This window comes from Corvus moneduloides, chromosome 21 (genome assembly GCF_009650955.1).
Source record: "Corvus moneduloides isolate bCorMon1 chromosome 21, bCorMon1.pri, whole genome shotgun sequence".
NCBI lineage: Eukaryota > Metazoa > Chordata > Aves > Passeriformes > Corvidae > Corvus > Corvus moneduloides.
Window position 1 is genome coordinate 1,519,238 of NC_045496.1, and position 17,360 is coordinate 1,536,597.

Sequence of the window (17,360 nt, forward strand, 5' to 3'; positions counted from 1 at the left end):
TGGATTAAACTGACTGTAATGAGAATTAAGTACATTGCCTCACCCTTCACTAACAACTAAAAATAGAACTACAGGTAAGATGCCAGACAAATTCCTAGTTTAAACAAGAAATATGCAAGATAGCAAGGAATTAGTGCGGACAGACCTAGGCTGCACATGACAAAAACAGGAGCAATCCTACAGTGAGTAATCTGTATTATCCCAGCATCCTTGCAGGGCTATATCCTTGCAGGGTGGGATATGTGCATGGAAATGGGATAGCTACTGCAGGGGTTTTACCTTCAGTGCAGAAGCAGAACAGACACAGCAAGAGCAAGAGCCACCCAGACTCTGCAGGTCAGGAACAAATGGTTCATCTCACTGTCCTGCCTTGGAATGCTCCAAAGATGATGTATCATGTGTTATCAACCTTATCTGGACCACCCTGCCCCCTCCTTCATCTCTGGTGTCCTCAGTCTGTTTTCTCAAGATCAGCCTCAGTATTAGTTTCTTGCCAGTTACCACAACCATCTGGAACTCATTTCTATCTCCTTAGACTCTTGTTTTGCTGTCAGGGGATGTAACCAAATACTGACATGTGCAGAATCTTTCTACTCAGAATATTTTTGCCTCACCTGTGTGAATTATGCTTCCAACAGTCCACCTTTTCCAAATCCCAGCAAATACATATGAATCATTGCTCAATGAACACAGCAACAAAGCACCATTCTCAGCCAGGCACTGCTGTAAGGTGAGTAGTGCAACACCTCACAACACCTGGAAAACACACCGACCCACGGTAATTTATGGCTCTTGGGCTACCTGAAGGACCTGCTCAGCTTTCATAAAACAGAAGCAGTGTGACAAACCCCCCACCCCACAGAAAGTGGAGGTCGTCCCACAGAGGCTGAGGTCTTGTGCAGCCCTGCTGTTCCTGCTGTGCTGTGTGGCCTGTGACACCCCAAACCCTGGACAGAGCCATGACTTGTGGCACACTAGCCAGACTGAGGGAAGAGGAAAACATCCAACTTCCTTATAATAATCAAAATACCTTAATCCATTGTCTACCTGTGAGGATATTAGAATTTGATTCTATCAATGTTCATGGTTGCAATTTTATGAGATTTTGCCAGCGTAAACAGCAAACCATTCCTGTGCTGGACCCCTGGGCATACAAAAGCCAATGTGGGTATTAACCAGCTTAGTCCAATTAAAGGAACCTAATGCAACTCTTTTAAGGCCCTGATTTGTTAGGCTTGACTACATTTCCAAAGGAGCACAATTGGGTGGATTTGTTATCTAAAGCATAAGCTCCGAGTCCTTAGTCATCCTTGCTAAAGCCTTCCCCAAACTGGTCATGGTTTGTGCTACCTCTGCATCACTGCTGTCCAACGTCACCATAATCTGCTCTTTAATATAGTATTAAAACTAGAGCCAAAGGACACAGCTGCTTTCCTTGGTGTAACACTCATTATGAGAGATTTAAGGACAGCATAACAGCAAGGCTTCTATTCTCAGCCCAGAGCAGGAACCTTCGCAAGCCGGAAATGCATGCCATGGAAATGGGGCAGCAGTGGGCAAGCTGGATTAGGGGGAAAAGAGAAAGTAGGTCTGGAGTACTCAGCAGAACCTTGCTGCCCACTTATTCTATACTTTTCTGTACACTTATCACAAAACAATCCTATACATCTTTCTACAAAAAGTTCAGAGAGAACCACGCACCAAAGTACCTCAGCAAAAGCCTGCTTTTCATTCAAAGAACAATGTACACTTGCACGAGTTTCACAATCTTTGCTCACACAGGGCTTAAAATAATCCTAATACTCCAGATTGGATACTGGAGACGTGTGACAGGCCGGCAAGTATCAGTGGCACAAATAAAGCCATTCCTATCTCCTGTCACGTGCACGCTGTAGCTGCCCCAGAGGACAGAGCCTCACCTTCCCTCCTCACAATCCTGGAACCACTGGGCACAAATCTATTTTACTGAATTGAACAGTGGAAGCCAACAGCATCAAAGTCATGATTTTTTTCCCAACTTTTTCCTCCAAGGGTCATTAGGCATAACCATACACAAAGGAGTCCATACTAACAGTGGCTGCTGGCTTGGGAAGTTGAGTTAGTAAAGAAAAAACCTTCTGGTTCCACTCAAAAACTGTGCCAAACCTGACTGCTTCCATACACTCTCCTGTTTTCTGTCACAGCTGAAAAGTGCCAGGAATATTTTTAAAAACTTCACATTTTGGAATTTCAAGCCTCCAGACTCACAGGCCAATTCTGTACATTGAAATGTTCAAATACAATTTGGTGCTGTAACGCTCAAGGGTTCCCCAGAGTCCAATCTCTAAGTGGAAATTGGCTCTCTCCTGCTGCCCTGAACAGGCACTGTCCCCACTCTCCCATCAGTCCACTAGATGTCCCTTCTGCACTGCCGAAGTCACCAAAGGGCCCCATGTGAAAATGGGAGAGCTGGAAAGAAATTAATGTTACAGCAGCACTGGGGAACCAGAGCAACTGGACACATCCTGAACTGCTGCAGGACTGTGCCAGCAGCACCCTGGATGCTGCAAGACATTGTTGCAACATCCCCACAGTGGAGCCAAGGCAGAGTTTGGGCTGTGAGCCAAAACTTTAAAGTTGCTATTAAAACCTGGAAAAATTGCACAAAATTTCCAGTCTTGAGACATCCTAATCACATTTTTAGACACAATAAACTTAGTTTCCTATCATTGCTAATCAGAACTTCTGGCAAGAAAATCATGCTGCCTAATAAATGACAGAGTCCTGAGCCTGTGACACTGGTCAGTCCAAGGCAATGGCAGTGGGAAAAGTGGGCTGACAAGGCAGAGCAGGACGGTTGTTGTCTGGTCACTGGCACAGGTGGGCACAGTCTCACTTTCCTGGAGTATGATCACTGATTCCAGAAAAAATTGCAGTGCTGAGGAAGAGGAGGGGGGCAGTCCAGCAGGACAAGGGCAGAATGAACATGTTTGCCTGAAGTCTAAAATCACCTTCTCTGCCTTGCAGCATTGGCTGCTTGTTCAGAGACCTTCATGACACACCTCATCCCAAAAAAAGAACAAATTGTAAGGACCATAACAAAGATATCCAGCATGTGCACAGCATCTCTGCCTTCCTCTCCAATAGATAAACCATTCAAACACACACAGACAAGGCTGTGGTAAAGACAGGGCCACACTCCTGCAAAGTTATCTCTCGAGGAAGTCTCAGAAGTCAGGCTCTGACCATGGATGTACCCTTTGATCTACGTGAGACCCTGCTGGACTGCTGCAGGTCAGCTTCATGCCCTTTGATCCTCTTTCCCTGCTTACAGCTGCCTGGTGGAGGTGAATCCCTTCCAAGGGGCCTCTCTGGCAGATGGAAAGATGAGAATGTTGATCACCTCACAGGAGGCAGCCAAAATGGTGTAAAAAGGGTCTCAGGCAAGATTTTCTGCAGTAAAATGTTATAGCAGGAAGGATGTGCCCAATACATTGCCAGGATCTGAGGGTGTTTTGAAGGCACGTTGAGTATTGAGAGGCCTTTTTGCTGCTGCTTTTGTCACAAACTGATCCAACACGTTTGTAAATAGCCGCCTTCCAGCGGGGCTCAGCGGAGGCTCTGGTGCCGCTGGAGGGCAGGTCTGTGCTCCCAGCCCCAAAGCAGCCTTCAAAGGTTGGATTAGCAGGGTTCGCTGCAGAGCTCCGCATTGCCAGAGCCGTGGAGCCAGGCTGGGCTTCAGGGGAAAACCAAAGGAGCCAACACTCAGAGCCAGAGGGAGGGAGGCTGCCCTGCAGCACAGCCTGGCTGAAGGAACCTCCTCATGCTGAAGTTTGTATTCTGGGAAGGGGAGTGGGAGAACGGGGAATTTTGAACCTAGAAAACAAACACATCCAGCTGCACTGTGTGAGCTGTGAGCTCTGAAGATGAGTGTAGCCTCAAAGTCCTGTCTGACATCTATCTCTGCCATGGAAATGACACCTTTGAGTTCTGCACAAAATCAGCAAGTTCTGCCTCATTTTCCTTCCAGCTGCAATCTCTGCTTTCCCTCACAGACTTCACAGAGTCTGCTCAGTAATGAGCCCTCTGGGAAAACTGGACATTGTCACTACAGTAGGTGCCAGGAAGTAAAATGGATGCAGACCATGAATGTGCCAAATGTTGAAGAATGAATAATGTTCTCCAAGATGCCAAAGATCTGGGGCTCACTTTCATTTATTTGCACCTTAATGAACACTAAACACTTCTATTAGCTCCAAATCTAATCCAGGTAACTAAAGACAGATTTGTCAGTCTGAAGGCAAGGGACAACTGTATAGGGACAGTCCCACATTCAGTTTCCTGACTCAGAGGTGGGGATATTCTCCAGTGCTTTCAGGATTTTGGGCTGCCACACTCCTGCCTTTCTAGGCCATGTTGCACACCAGTATTAGCATTATTACTTCACAGATTGAAGCTCCCACCTGAGTCAGTTGTTTCTACTTCACAAATGCCCCAGAGTAAGGGCCCTACCTAAGGTGGGTGTGCACAAGTTGCTGGATGTGCTCTCGCTTGGATGAGAGGGTCTGGCAGGGATTACCACAGCACACACTGCCATTTTGCTGGGATGCTAAATCCCGGTGCTTCCATCACCAGCCATTTGTCAGATTGCCTAACAAACCTCTAAGAATGACCAATGCAGACCTTCACGTAAGTGTTAACAGCATTCAAGCTTATTCTCATGGTCTCCAAATGAGTATCTTGTTTGCTTCTACTTGCAGAACCGGACCAGAGACAAGGGCTTCAGCACTTCCTTCTGCCCTGAGGGAAGCTCTGTTCTACTCCTCTTAGCCAGCATGGCTTATGCACATTTTCTACTTCATGTCTCACAACAGCAGGCAAACTGAGCTCCTGCTGGGCTTCTGTCAGAGGAGATATTGATCAGCAGCGCAAGTGCTTGAATCTCTTGCTCTGCTAACCGGTGTGCTGAATGTGCAGAGGAGCTCATCAATATGTCTGAAACAAAATCTGCTCAATGGCTTTAGAAAAAAAATAAAAAGAAAAACTGAGGTTTCTGGTAAGGTTGTATACAAAATATTCAAGTGGATGGATCTAGAAACTTTCTAAGAACTGGTAAAAGCACCAGGAAGCACCACTTCATCCGGTTTACAACTGTTTCAGTAAGACCAAGAATAAACACCAAAGCATCTCTCTGATGAGACACATATAAGGCTTCTTACAAGGCTGTATACAAAATAATGAAGTGGATGGTTCTAGAATCTTCCCAAGAACTATTGGGGAAAACCTCCAAAGATTTATAATACTTTAAGTCAACTATTTAATGCCAAGCCAGCCTTGCCATTCACCAATTATATGCATCATTTCTGGAAAGAAACATAATTGACAGCTTATTGGAACGCTATCCATTTTATCCCCAAGAAACTTCACTGCATATAAGCCAACTTTATATATACCCCAGTAAGAAGCAGCATCTTGTATATTTAAAGAAGTTTTCCATGCCAAGGCCAGTGTGTCAGCACCATTTGTTATGCTTGAATGCTTTATGAGACAGAAGTCACAAACCTGACAATTTAACTCTCATTAGCTTTGGGAGTGACTCCATATGCCAGCCTAGCTACACTCTCTGGGCAAATGATGAACCTTTTTGCTTCCAACTCGGCTTTAACTCCCCCTCTGTTACAGGACTTCAGCAGAATTTCCTTTGCTGTCTCTGGGAGCAGAAGGGAAGCCAAAGTACAGATGGCTGAGCTTCCCAGAATCACAGAGAGCAGCTGTAGTGGGTCCCAGTCGATGTGTGGCTCCTTGGCTCTGCTAACCCACACCTTCAGCAAGTCACTGGAGGGTCATGAGGGCCTATCAGCGCTTTTCAAAGAAAACTTTCGGCTGAAGATTTAAACTCCATTTGATCCAAACCCCTTTTAAGTGCATGACTCTGAACCAGGGCACTTTGCATATTTCTGCCAGTCTCCCTTCCCAGGAGGTCACTATGGCAAGCATGCTGGAGAAAATAGAATCCAAGAGGCAAGAAAATCTATTTAGGTTTGTGTGTGTGTGTGAGTGTGTGTGTGTGTGTTCTGAGAAAATGAGAAACCACTGTCACTTGTAATATATAAGACTAAGCGAAGATTTCTTCAATTCCATTTCTGCCTCCTGTAAATCTTGTTAAAACACAGGTTCCCTTGGCTTCTGCATGTCCTTTGATTCAGGCCAGATAATGGAGATTAATCAGTGCCCAGTACCCAGTATTTATGAGATTTCACACCTTCCTTTCACTCAGAAAGGTAAAAAGTCTTTAAAAAAGACTTTTGTGGGCTGTTACAACATTTCCTTTTAACTTGAGGAATCATACAGACATTTCCCTGAAATCTTGAATGAGCAAATGATTACTTTTAATTTTATTTTGTTAGTCAGAGTTAACCCTAAGTAATCTTCAAGAGTGTGCATTACAATCTGAACAAACCTCTTATTATAGCAACCAACTTTTGGGAGAGCAGGAGTGAGAAATCCAAAGCAACCAAAATGCAGGGGGGAAAGCCAGGAATGTCAACGCATTGTGTTTCCCCTTAAAACAGTTTCTTCCCATTCATAAGAGTTACATCCTTCAGACAGGAGTTTAAAACAGTGAATGCCACTCCTGTCTATTAACTTCCACACTGATACACACTTAACTCCAGTTCCTTGTTCCTTTCCCCTCCTAACTTAACCCTATTGCCACGATCTGTTACAACCAGAAAGCTGACATTGTATTCCCACCACCCAATATCCACAGAGTTATCACTGAAGTCAAAGCCACAGTTCGTCCCCTTCCATGACTTTAAAGCTCATAATCCTCTGTTACATCAGCCATAAGGACAGTGATTTGTTGAATCTGCCCAACAGACTCTTTTCCTTTTCTACTGCTTTGCAGAGACGGTGCTTCCACTACAGGCACATCCTCGAGGGCTGCTGGAATCTCGCTCCTAGGTCAGAACTGGCCCCTACAATATAGGAACTAAATAACTTATTTGGGCAGTAGCACAGAGGAATTGCCCCAGCAGCAGTGGACAAAATGCTTCCCATTTCATTCATCCATCTGCAGCTGAAATGGAGCTTCCAGGGGTGAGATAAGGTCACAACGAAGTAAAAGGGGAAATAGAATCTGTCCAACAATAAACCAGGTGTCAATGCCTGCTGCACAGAGCCTGACCAAGGACAACACGGTCATTCTCTGTTAGCTGTGCTGGGATGTTGGGAATTTTGAGCAGATGTTAATAGGATGAATACACACCAGTCGCACAGTCTCAGAATAATAATGCCTGTGAATGCCAAAAGCATATTGATCTCCTGAAGTGCATAGTCAGAGCATCTAATGGCTCTGGAGAGAGCAGGGAAACACTTGGAAGGGGAAGAGGAAAAAAAAGAGATGCTTCAGATTTGAGAGTTTTATCCACTAAAAGAGCCTTGGGGCTCACAGGGGTGTTAAACTGCTGCTGCACAGACACATTCTGAGGGACCCAAGAATACACAATTTGTGCACAAGAATGGAAGAATGAATTTACAGAACTTGTATAATTATAACAGGTCTAAAACACTTCTTCTAGGTAGAATATTAGAACCAGGAAGAACCTAAAGAGGAAAATAAATTCTTACTGCACAGTCCTGATGGACCAGAACTGTGGGAAAAGAAAAGCTAACACCAGTGACAGAGAATGCAGATACTGTTCAAAAGAAATTCAAAGGGAAATTCTTTCTATTTTAATGATCTCAGCTGTTATTAGTGATGCAGATCAGGGCTTTGTTCTAAAAGGAAATCTCATAGCTAACCTGCGGTGTCTTTTTCAAGTGGGAGACATTGAAAGCTCCTTTTTACACAAGGGCTGTGTAACTGGGAAATTCAATTCATTCTCTTTGCTTTGATATCTATTTGGTTCAGCACTACACACACTGTCAAAAGCAAAATGCTATCCTCCACTGCACCTGAGGGCCCAGTGGTCCAGTGGCATATGCTCCATGGAACTGATCCAGTGTTTTCACCCTCTCACAAAGACATGCAGCTCTTTGAAGGAGGACAACACTCCAGGACAACAAGACTGCAAATTATCAGCTTGTTCAGAGAGGTTTTTCTTTTTTATGAGCTACAAATCAGACCAAGCTACACTAACAGAGAGATCCTTGTAAAGTTCACTCCCAGCAGTGCCACCATAGGAGCATATCAGAATTCCAGCAACTCTGGTCAATAGTGTTATATATCCCTTGAACCACTAAGGACATTAAGCAAACACATTGAAGAGACAAGAAAAGATTCCAGTTATCCTGAGCTTCCCACTCTCTGACCACAAAACCACACTCTCGCATCAAATGGGGAATGCAACTCAAGGGACATTTTAATCCTACACCCCTATTCTAATTAATAATCCTATTTTATCAATATTTGATGGAGCTGTTATTGTGTTTGCTCTGACCATTTCACTTTTCAGAGAATGCTCTGAATTATGCAGCTTGATAGCAGTGCAAGAGCAATGTACTCCTTTTGATGTAGTACAGATTGGAAACATGGCACGTCCTTTCCTAAGGCAGTGCCTCTGCAGAAGGTCCTGCTTCAGGAGCAGCCTATGGGATGGACTGGCAGCTGTAACAACTGCAACTGAGCGTCAGCTGATGCACAGAGATCTGTTGACTCAGCCTTAATGACCCCTCCCCGTTGTGGCCCACCATTGGATGGGAAAGAAAATAAACTCATATCCTGAAAACCAAACCACAGCAGAGACAATGTTGAGCACAACAGAGCCCAATCATTATGTATGCTGGCACAGAGACTAACAGTTAATAAGGAACAAAACCAATAATGACAAGAAAAACTCACAATTTTTTGTGAGGTGTTGAGGAGAAGGAAGCAGACTACCCAGTGCTAAACACAACAGACATGCCTGGCCCTCACCACAAACCTTCACGAATGTCATGCAGTCTCACTCAGATGAGTATCGGACCAGGGCTGCTGTTGCAATTGCATTTCCACGGGGTTGGGAGGTTAGTGCTGCTCCCCAACTCCTCAGCAGCACCATCTACATAAGTGTCCTCCCCCTCTGCTCTGCCTCTGCAAACACAGGAACTGCCCCAACACCTGCCTCGACATGAGCAGCAATATGAACCCAGCAACTGCAAGTGCTTCAACTAAAGTCAATTGCTTAGGGAAAGGCAGCTCAAAAACAATTACATGCTGCTACAGGAAAAGTAAAACCTTCCACAATCCACACCACACTCTTTAAGGATCCCCTTTGGGAAACAGAATACTCCAAATTCTCCATCAGTGCAGAATCGTTAAGATCAGACCCTGCTGCTGAAGAACTGAGACACAGAGAATGGCACTACAAACCCATGGATACAGAAATGGGGTTTTCTGTACGTTCCTCACACTCGCAGTTTCTCCATCCTGTACCTTCCACCTGCAAGTGCATTTTCTCAGTCCTTGTTTCTCTATAGCACAAGTGTTCCCAAAGCAGAGGTAGGGACTGAAGTATGGAAACACATTGGCAAGCTCTCACTTCCCTGTCATATTGCACATTTTCCCAGTTTCAGTTTTTTACTGCATTATACAATGTTGGTATCATAAATACAAGTATCAATTAATATACCATGAAGGAGCAGAGAAGCAGATTAATTCATCCCAGTTCAAAGGCTGGGAATAGTGGCTATTCATGGGACAACAGGTAGCAGTCAGAGCGCCAGGAGAAGCTAGACAGACCCCTAATTACTGCGTGACTTCTACACTTAGCATCTGACTCAAAAGCCCAAAGAAGCAATTAAAGACAGCCGGCAGTTACAGTAGGCTTTGGTTCATGCCAATGGAGAAGCTGCTCCTAGGGAGCTCTGTCCTTCCACATTCCAGCAGGTTGTGATGGTCACAAGATTGTCAAAGGTCAGAAAAACTATGGAGAGAGGGAATAAGTCCTGAATAACAGCTGTTCAGTGAGTCAAAACCACTGGATCATGCAAGCTTTGAGGGAAATTTTATGTCATCTGTTCTGTCTTAGAGAGAAGAAAAGACGTGATGGCATTATTTTTTCACAGCAATGATACAAGCACAGAACAGCAAACAGATGGAGGTGTCATAACAAAGTGTGAAACACAAAAAAGAATAAAGTGAGACCCTCTGCTTGAGATGCTTGTGCTGTGAAATCCTGTCTGTAGTGACCTGTCAGAAAAATGCCTCAATTACTACAGGCTGGGATAAGCACAGGTACTTAACCTCAGAGACAGAGGGTCTGACACCCCCAAGGATGGGCTGGGGATCCACACCATGGAGCAGGGCAGGTCCTGGCATGTGGCAGGGTGAGGGCTACAGCAGTACCACAGCAGACCCATGGCTTGGTGCTGGAAGCAGCCCTGGAATTAAACTATTTGCAGGAGCATTCATGTAAATTCTGAGTAGTGGGGCTCTTGAGAGGTGCCAAGTGACAGAATAATGCTTTGGGTTGTTTGCTTCCAGGAGGAGAAAAAAAAAGGAAAGCACAGAAGAAAAGCATCCCCTATGTGGAAGGAACTAAATGTTACCGAGATAAAATGGAAAGTGTTTAATATAGACTATCACTGACAATGTATCCCCATCACTACACACGCAAACAAGGTTTACCTGAGCAGTATGGACCTTGAAGGACACTGTTTCATCTATAAAAGGTTTGGAGATGTTACAACTTAGTCTTTTTACCAGGAGATATTTTATTAAAATTGCTGTAAACAGTAACTTGTTCTAGCAAAGAAGAGGTTCCTCTTCCCACGAGCTTAAAAGGATGTTAGCCTTCAATTCTGTTTTTGAAGAATGTTTCAGATATTGATTTCTACCTCATACTCAACATAAGTTATGTTTTCTTCACAGTTCTGGTGCTCAGAGCAGAAAGCAACAACGTCTTCCTGAATCTCTAAACAGATCTCTTTTAACACCATGTTCTCTGCACAGATTTTCCCAATACTTCTCCATTCCATAACCCAGCAGCCGTAGCAAACCAAAGTATTTGGCAATACTGAATTACTCAAAGAAATCTGAGCCTTCTCTCTGTTCATAGGTCTCCCTCAGGGCCCTGAGTGGGTTGCAATAGCACAGACAGTTGCTCTAAATAGCTTGGATCCAAACACTCTACTCGATGGTGATTAAATATATAAAATGTTACACATCCAATATTTGAAGTGCAAAGGCCCAGGGCACCTCAGCAGTGCTTTCCACACAGAGCAATTATAGCACTGGAAGTACTGGAAATACCATCATGTGATCCAGTCACAAACTACTGATCTAAAGAGAAGGAATCTAGAACAGAAAGGAACAGTGAGAAAGTTCAAGATGTATAATTGATGTTTTCCCTTTTAATTCCATGTGTAAACCAGTCTTTGTTGCAGACCTGTATGAGAAAAGAGATGTTATACACACTCAGCTGCCACACAGACACTACTCCTAGGAAGTACAACAGTCTAGGCCATTCAAGGCAGAGATTTTTTGCTGTTACTGTGACATCTGTACCCTTCAAAAGTTAGGGTTTTTTACTTTGAAAAGGCTGTACTTTACAAAGATGTTGCCAACAGAGGAAGTGAATATCTGACACTGCAAATTAGTTAGACTTTGTCATATATTTGTACTTTTTTCTAATGGAATACTAATCCTGACAGTTGGCACTGATTAGTATTTTGGAAGTGGTTCTCAGGAGCTGCTGACTCACTGGGCCATGGTCCCCACTGTTTCAACAAACTACAGAAACAGGCAAAGCAAAAGGACAGACATGGCAAAACCCATCTATGGCTCATCAAGTAATTTAAACACATGAAAGTAAGTGTGGCTTTATAGTCCTTCAATTATGCATTGCATCTGAATTATGTATGGAGCAGAGGCACGCAGGAATTCTGGTGGAAGGAAGCAGCACAGTGCACTAGCGCTTCCTCCCCAGGATAAGACAGGACTGTGCTCTGCACCAGGCTCTCTCCAGTTTAATGGAAGCCTGTCTTTCGCAGACATTTTGCATACCCATTCTCACGGCAAGGAGTTGTTTCATCCAGCTCAGCAATCCCCTGCTGCCCCCTCAGAGGAGCACATTTCCATTGCTGGTGAGCAAATACTTCCCCTAGATCCTGCTGTGCTCTTAGTGAGCCCAAGTACTCTTCAAGAATAATGTAATCCATAGGTACTTTAAACCTCTAAAACCTAACTTACTTAATGTCAAGTGTTTAAATACATCATGCCTGTCATATCAGTCAGTGGCTTTGTAATGTATTGCATTTGTCTAATCTGCAGTTTTACCATTCTGTTGACTGTAATGATTGTTTTTGCTACTCTAATTCAGTATTTACACCTTCACCATTTTTGTGAGGGACAGATATTAATTGCCTCTTATAATGCCATATAATCTGGCCGTAAGGTCCCTTGGAAAAAAAAGTCAGCTTTAATCATTATATCATCATACCATTACCATTACTAACCATTATCCCAAGTTCTGCCATTGCTACCTGTAGTGGATCTATAATGAATGTGCACATACACAAATCATGCATGAATACAAAAACTCCATGTTCAGTCCTTAATTCCATACTCTTCTCTCCATTTACTTTTGTTTTCTATTTACTATTTTTCACTTTAAATGCACAGTTGTGTATTACACATGAATAAATACAGACTATTTAGAGAAGTGATAGTGGATAAAGGATTAATCCTCTGAGACAGTTTTACAGGTTGGTCTGTCCTTATGCATTTCCCTAGCCAGACATCAACAAAGAACATCTCTCCACCTCCACCCTACCTCCTCCTTAGACTGTACCTTGCACTGGGCAAAACACTAAACCCTGCTCCCTGAAGCAAGTTTCATGCAGAAAACAGACACTGTCAACTTCAGATACAGCCCCACATACAAACTGACATTTGGTTTATGCTGGGAAAACTTCTGAAACTCCAGGCGTGATTTTGCAGAAGGAATATTTGTGCTTTTGTCTTTCCCTGAGGCACAATGACCTTCCCTTGAGCGGGAGCAGCGCAGCTCTGCAGCCAGCCCCGGCCCGGCACTGAGCTGCAGCTGCCACGCGGTGGCAGAGGTTGGGTACCGTCACCACAGCGCCGCTTCCTAGGAATGCGCCGAGAACGCTTATTCTCTGCTCAAGGTGACTCTCAAGATGATTTCGTGCCTCCTCATTAATTACTATACGTATTTATAGACAAATTAAGAATTCAAACAAGCGTTTATACAATTAATCGCTTCGAGTTCTAGTGGAATAAACAGTATCAAACCAATTCATCAGCTTGGGGGCTTATGACAATTTAACACAATTTCATTTTTTTCTGTTCCCTCTCTGGTATCACGTCTCACACAAGAGTTAAAATGCCAAACACCAGCAGAGTTCTTTACAACAGAAGGAGCATAAGGAGTTCTGAACCATCAACTATTTGCTTCAACTCCCCATGAAGAAAAAATTGATTTGATGCAATAATCAAGTTAGGCTTGCTTCTACACCCCTCTCCCAAAGACATTGTGTCTAATCTTTAAGTATTCAGCTGATAATTCAATTACCAGCTTACTGAGAGCCACTACAAAAACACTGTATGCTACTCACTGCAATTTGGATCATGTGAATGTACAGTATTCCACACAAGGTGCTTCTGCTTTGTGAGACCTTGCCATCCTCCCACTTCAGAGGAAGCTGCATATTTTATCCTTTAAAGATGCTACAACAGCTATGACTCCATATAGCACATTCTCTGTATTTTTAGATCACACCAGGCCAACCAAACCCCTTTTCCCCTCTCTGCCACACCATTCATGAATCCGCTAATAATGCAGCACAGCTTTGTTCTGCCCTCAGTATTCTAGCCTTGCCTTCACACAGTTTGGCCCATTTCCTTTAATCAAACCCTGTACACTCTTCTGCTTTTCAAGTAATTAAGCACTCGAGCTGTGCTAATGCATCTTTTCATTTGCAGTTCTCCCTGGGTTTGCTCCATGCAGCACAGCACCCAGCTTTAAGCCAGGTGTGCAATGTCCTGGGCAGGGCTGTGGGAGCAGCCCCAGCCCCACACATCGAGCCCTTCCTGCCGAGCACAGCCCCGGCACTGAGAGCCCCAGAGAGGCCCCTGCCGCGACAATGCCAGGGACTGGCACGGTGCTTAATGAGCCACACACCACGGCCCTGCCACACTGACAGTCTGGCACTGGTGCTTGTGGAGGTTTTTTAACCCCAAATTTCCATCACCTTTCTAATCGTAAAGCACCTGAACTAATCAAGAGTCAGCTCTGAGAAAACAGGATGAATGATTTAAAGCACTTTTGCAAAAAGAAAACAAAAACCAAACACGTGGATGCCTTTCAAGGCCAGCATGACAAATCTGCATAGAAAAAAAAAATTGAGAAGATCACACTACACTTGCTTAGGAATCATTTTGCCTTTACAGGATCTGAATAGGAATATTCATGCTGTGTTCTAATAAAAATGGACGTGGAACTACAAAGTGAGAAAAGAGCAATTTGCAGGATAGAGCTCACTCACAAATTGCAGGAACAGGTCACAATGAAGAATCTTCTGCTGTCAGTCCTTTCCAAGTTTCAGACTTCTGCAGAAACAAAGTAGAAGATCCAATAAATTAAAATGTTTGTGAATTTTAAAAAAGCCTATAATCCCATCCTAGGTACTTCTACTCTTCCCCTTTAAATTTTCCACAGAACACTGTTTTTGTAGCTGCCAGTTCTGTGACCTTGCTGGAAGTGGCCAAGCCAGAGACCAATTAGTGAGCACAGAGGAGAGGAGCAGCTTTGCCTTCATCGCGCTGTCCCTTGGGAGGAGGGCAGATCGTTATCCAGCAGGAGTGCTAGCACAGGTTGGGACTAACTGAAGATGCACAGTGCAGCAAAACCAAAAGGAAATGGGAGAATCTCTTTTTTCCTTTGGCTGTCACATTTTACATTTCCCCATAATTTAAAAATACTTTAATTTTCCAGTTAACAAAACCTTGTTACACTAAACGGTATCTACAACAAACACACCATGCTGGCTTCAAACACATAAATTATGAAGCAAGCCCTCTAAACCCTCAGGAAATCCCCACTGTCTCCCATTTCAGAGCCAGGACAAACTAAAGCACAGAAGAATTTAGAGATTTTAGTGTTACACACTACAAACCACAGTGACAGAGAAGGCTAAAAGTCCCAGCAGCTGAGCTTCCAGGTCCCTAGCAAAGGGCCTCAACTGCTGAATGCCTTCAGAACACAACTGGGGGGCTTTCCACTAAGGACACAACTGCTGCCTGATATACAGCTGTGCTCTTAGGACTGCATGAACCCCAGCTCTTCAGTATTTAAATGAGTACATAAATATTTCACATAAAACTTAGCCTAAAATAAGCCACCTGCCTGGTTACTACAGCACTACTGCAGTCTGTCTGCTTGCCTTAATTTGCGGGCAAGTATAATTCTGCTTGTGAGACACACTATTCCTTAAGCCCTCCCAGAAAAAAACCTGAGAGATCAATTGTCCTTAAATAAGTAATTAGAACAGCTGAAATAATTTAGGCCATCAGAGAACAAGAAGGATAAATAAAAAGTTATAGCTCTGTGAACACTTGCATCTAATAGAATTTTTGCATTTATTTAACTGATAGAAAGGCTGAACACCAGAGCATGAGGCAGAACTGCTGCACAGCTTCTGTAACAGGAAAGCCGAATAGGATGGCACTACATGCCCACATTAAAATTATTTGGCAGGTTAATTAAAACAAAAAAAACCAACCAGGATACAAGATACACCAACAGTGCTCAACTTCCCACTCCTAATGCAAGCAAACTTAGAGCAAAGATTTGACAGGAAGCTTCTAATTTAAGGCAGGAAGCCAAGAAAACATTCTGTGTAAAGAGGCATTTCTACACTCACAGGTGTGCTACACTAAACATGGGAAAGTACATGTAAAATATACTCTCCCCAAAATACAGGTACAATTCTGTTCAAATGCCTAATCTGACCATTTTGGACTTGCATTGGGGCGAGTAGACCCTGGGAGATCCTTTACTGGTAAATGCTCATCACAAGGATAACTACTTGTCCAAACATTTGGGCTGTCCAGGAAACCATCTTTACAGACTGGGCTCAATTTTCCCTTCAAGAGAAATCTGATACACTTCAAAATTGATAGTCAGCATTGCAGTCTCCATACCTCCTACGACACAGGCATCCAAATCTTTCTCAGTGTTTCAGCAGACACACAGCTCATTTGCTAGTCACAGCTCACTGACATCTCCAGCTACTAAATATCCACATTTAGATAACATTTTGGCATATCAAAGTTGATGAAATTTTGAGGTACATGCCTAAAGTCTGGAATATGACTTGTATCTGCTGCAGATCTGTTTTCCATTTATCACATTATGTGACAAAACTAGTTAGCTCAGCAGCAGCTCCATGGGTACACAGAGTAAAGAGTCTCAAATATGGAAAGGTTACTTCTAGTTTGTGCAGTGTGAGGGGACAGCACATCATCACGGAGGAGATGAAGCAGACTGCAAAGAGTCCTCAGTGCTGGTCAACACCCATTTGTCACATGCAGGGTACAGGGTACTGATCTTCTCTATCTGCTCTGGAGCTTCAGCCACTTGGAGATGAACCAACAAGAGGCTGACAATCTGCTCCGAGCCACGTTCTTTGTTGGGTTTGTGTACTGGCGCACTCAGGAAACACTCTCACCAGCTTCAGCAAGGTCAGTTTTATCCCAAGGGTACAGCTTGGGAGCAGTTTCCAAATGCCATTGAATTCTGGCTCTAATATCACAAAATTTTTGATGAAGTTATAACGCTACTTCATTATAACCAAAATTCTCATTATAGCAAGATTTGTAGACCGCATTTCTGACCACAGTTCAAAGTGAGACAATTACAGTTATTCCTAAGAGTTCTCCACTGTCTGTTGATGAAAAATTAATCTTGGTAAAGCTTTTTTTTAAAAAGATTATTATAACTGCTGCTAGCTGCACTCAAACAAACTCTGATTCAAGTTCTAGGCTTCAGGGTCATTGATAGACACTCAGCTACTGCTGCCACCAAAAAAATACTGATTACCAAGACAGAAACAGATATGGGAAGGAGAAAACATGCAGTTAAAAAACCAAAGAGGGAAGAAACCAAACCCACTGAAAACAAAAAAATTTCATACCAGAAACAGACTGAAAACAGAAAGGAAATTAGCATTTAGGAATGAAAAAGCCTATTCACTGTTGATGTTAAATACAACACCCGGGGAGAGAGAAGCTGGGTTTATTTTTGATAGCAGCCTAAACATTAAGGATAAGCCAAAAGCATTTAGAAAATATGGGTGCAGTACAAAGGCTCATGTGATGAGAGCTGTTTTGCTTTTAATCTTGACCTGGAAAACCTCTTGTATGACAGAGCCTCTTT

At 43.4% G+C, this 17,360-nt stretch overlaps 1 protein-coding gene across 3 annotated transcripts in view; it reads right to left on the minus strand.

The window, feature by feature from the left end:
- Nucleotides 1–17,360, minus strand: part of CRB2 (crumbs cell polarity complex component 2) — a 56,412-nt gene that overhangs the window by 34,123 nt on the left and 4,929 nt on the right. For all 3 annotated transcript variants that reach the window (XM_032131044.1, XM_032131042.1, XM_032131043.1), the window contains exon 2: nucleotides 14,470–14,533. The gene's annotated coding sequence lies outside the window, so the exon portion shown is untranslated. The remainder of the gene's footprint in view (nucleotides 1–14,469; nucleotides 14,534–17,360) is intronic.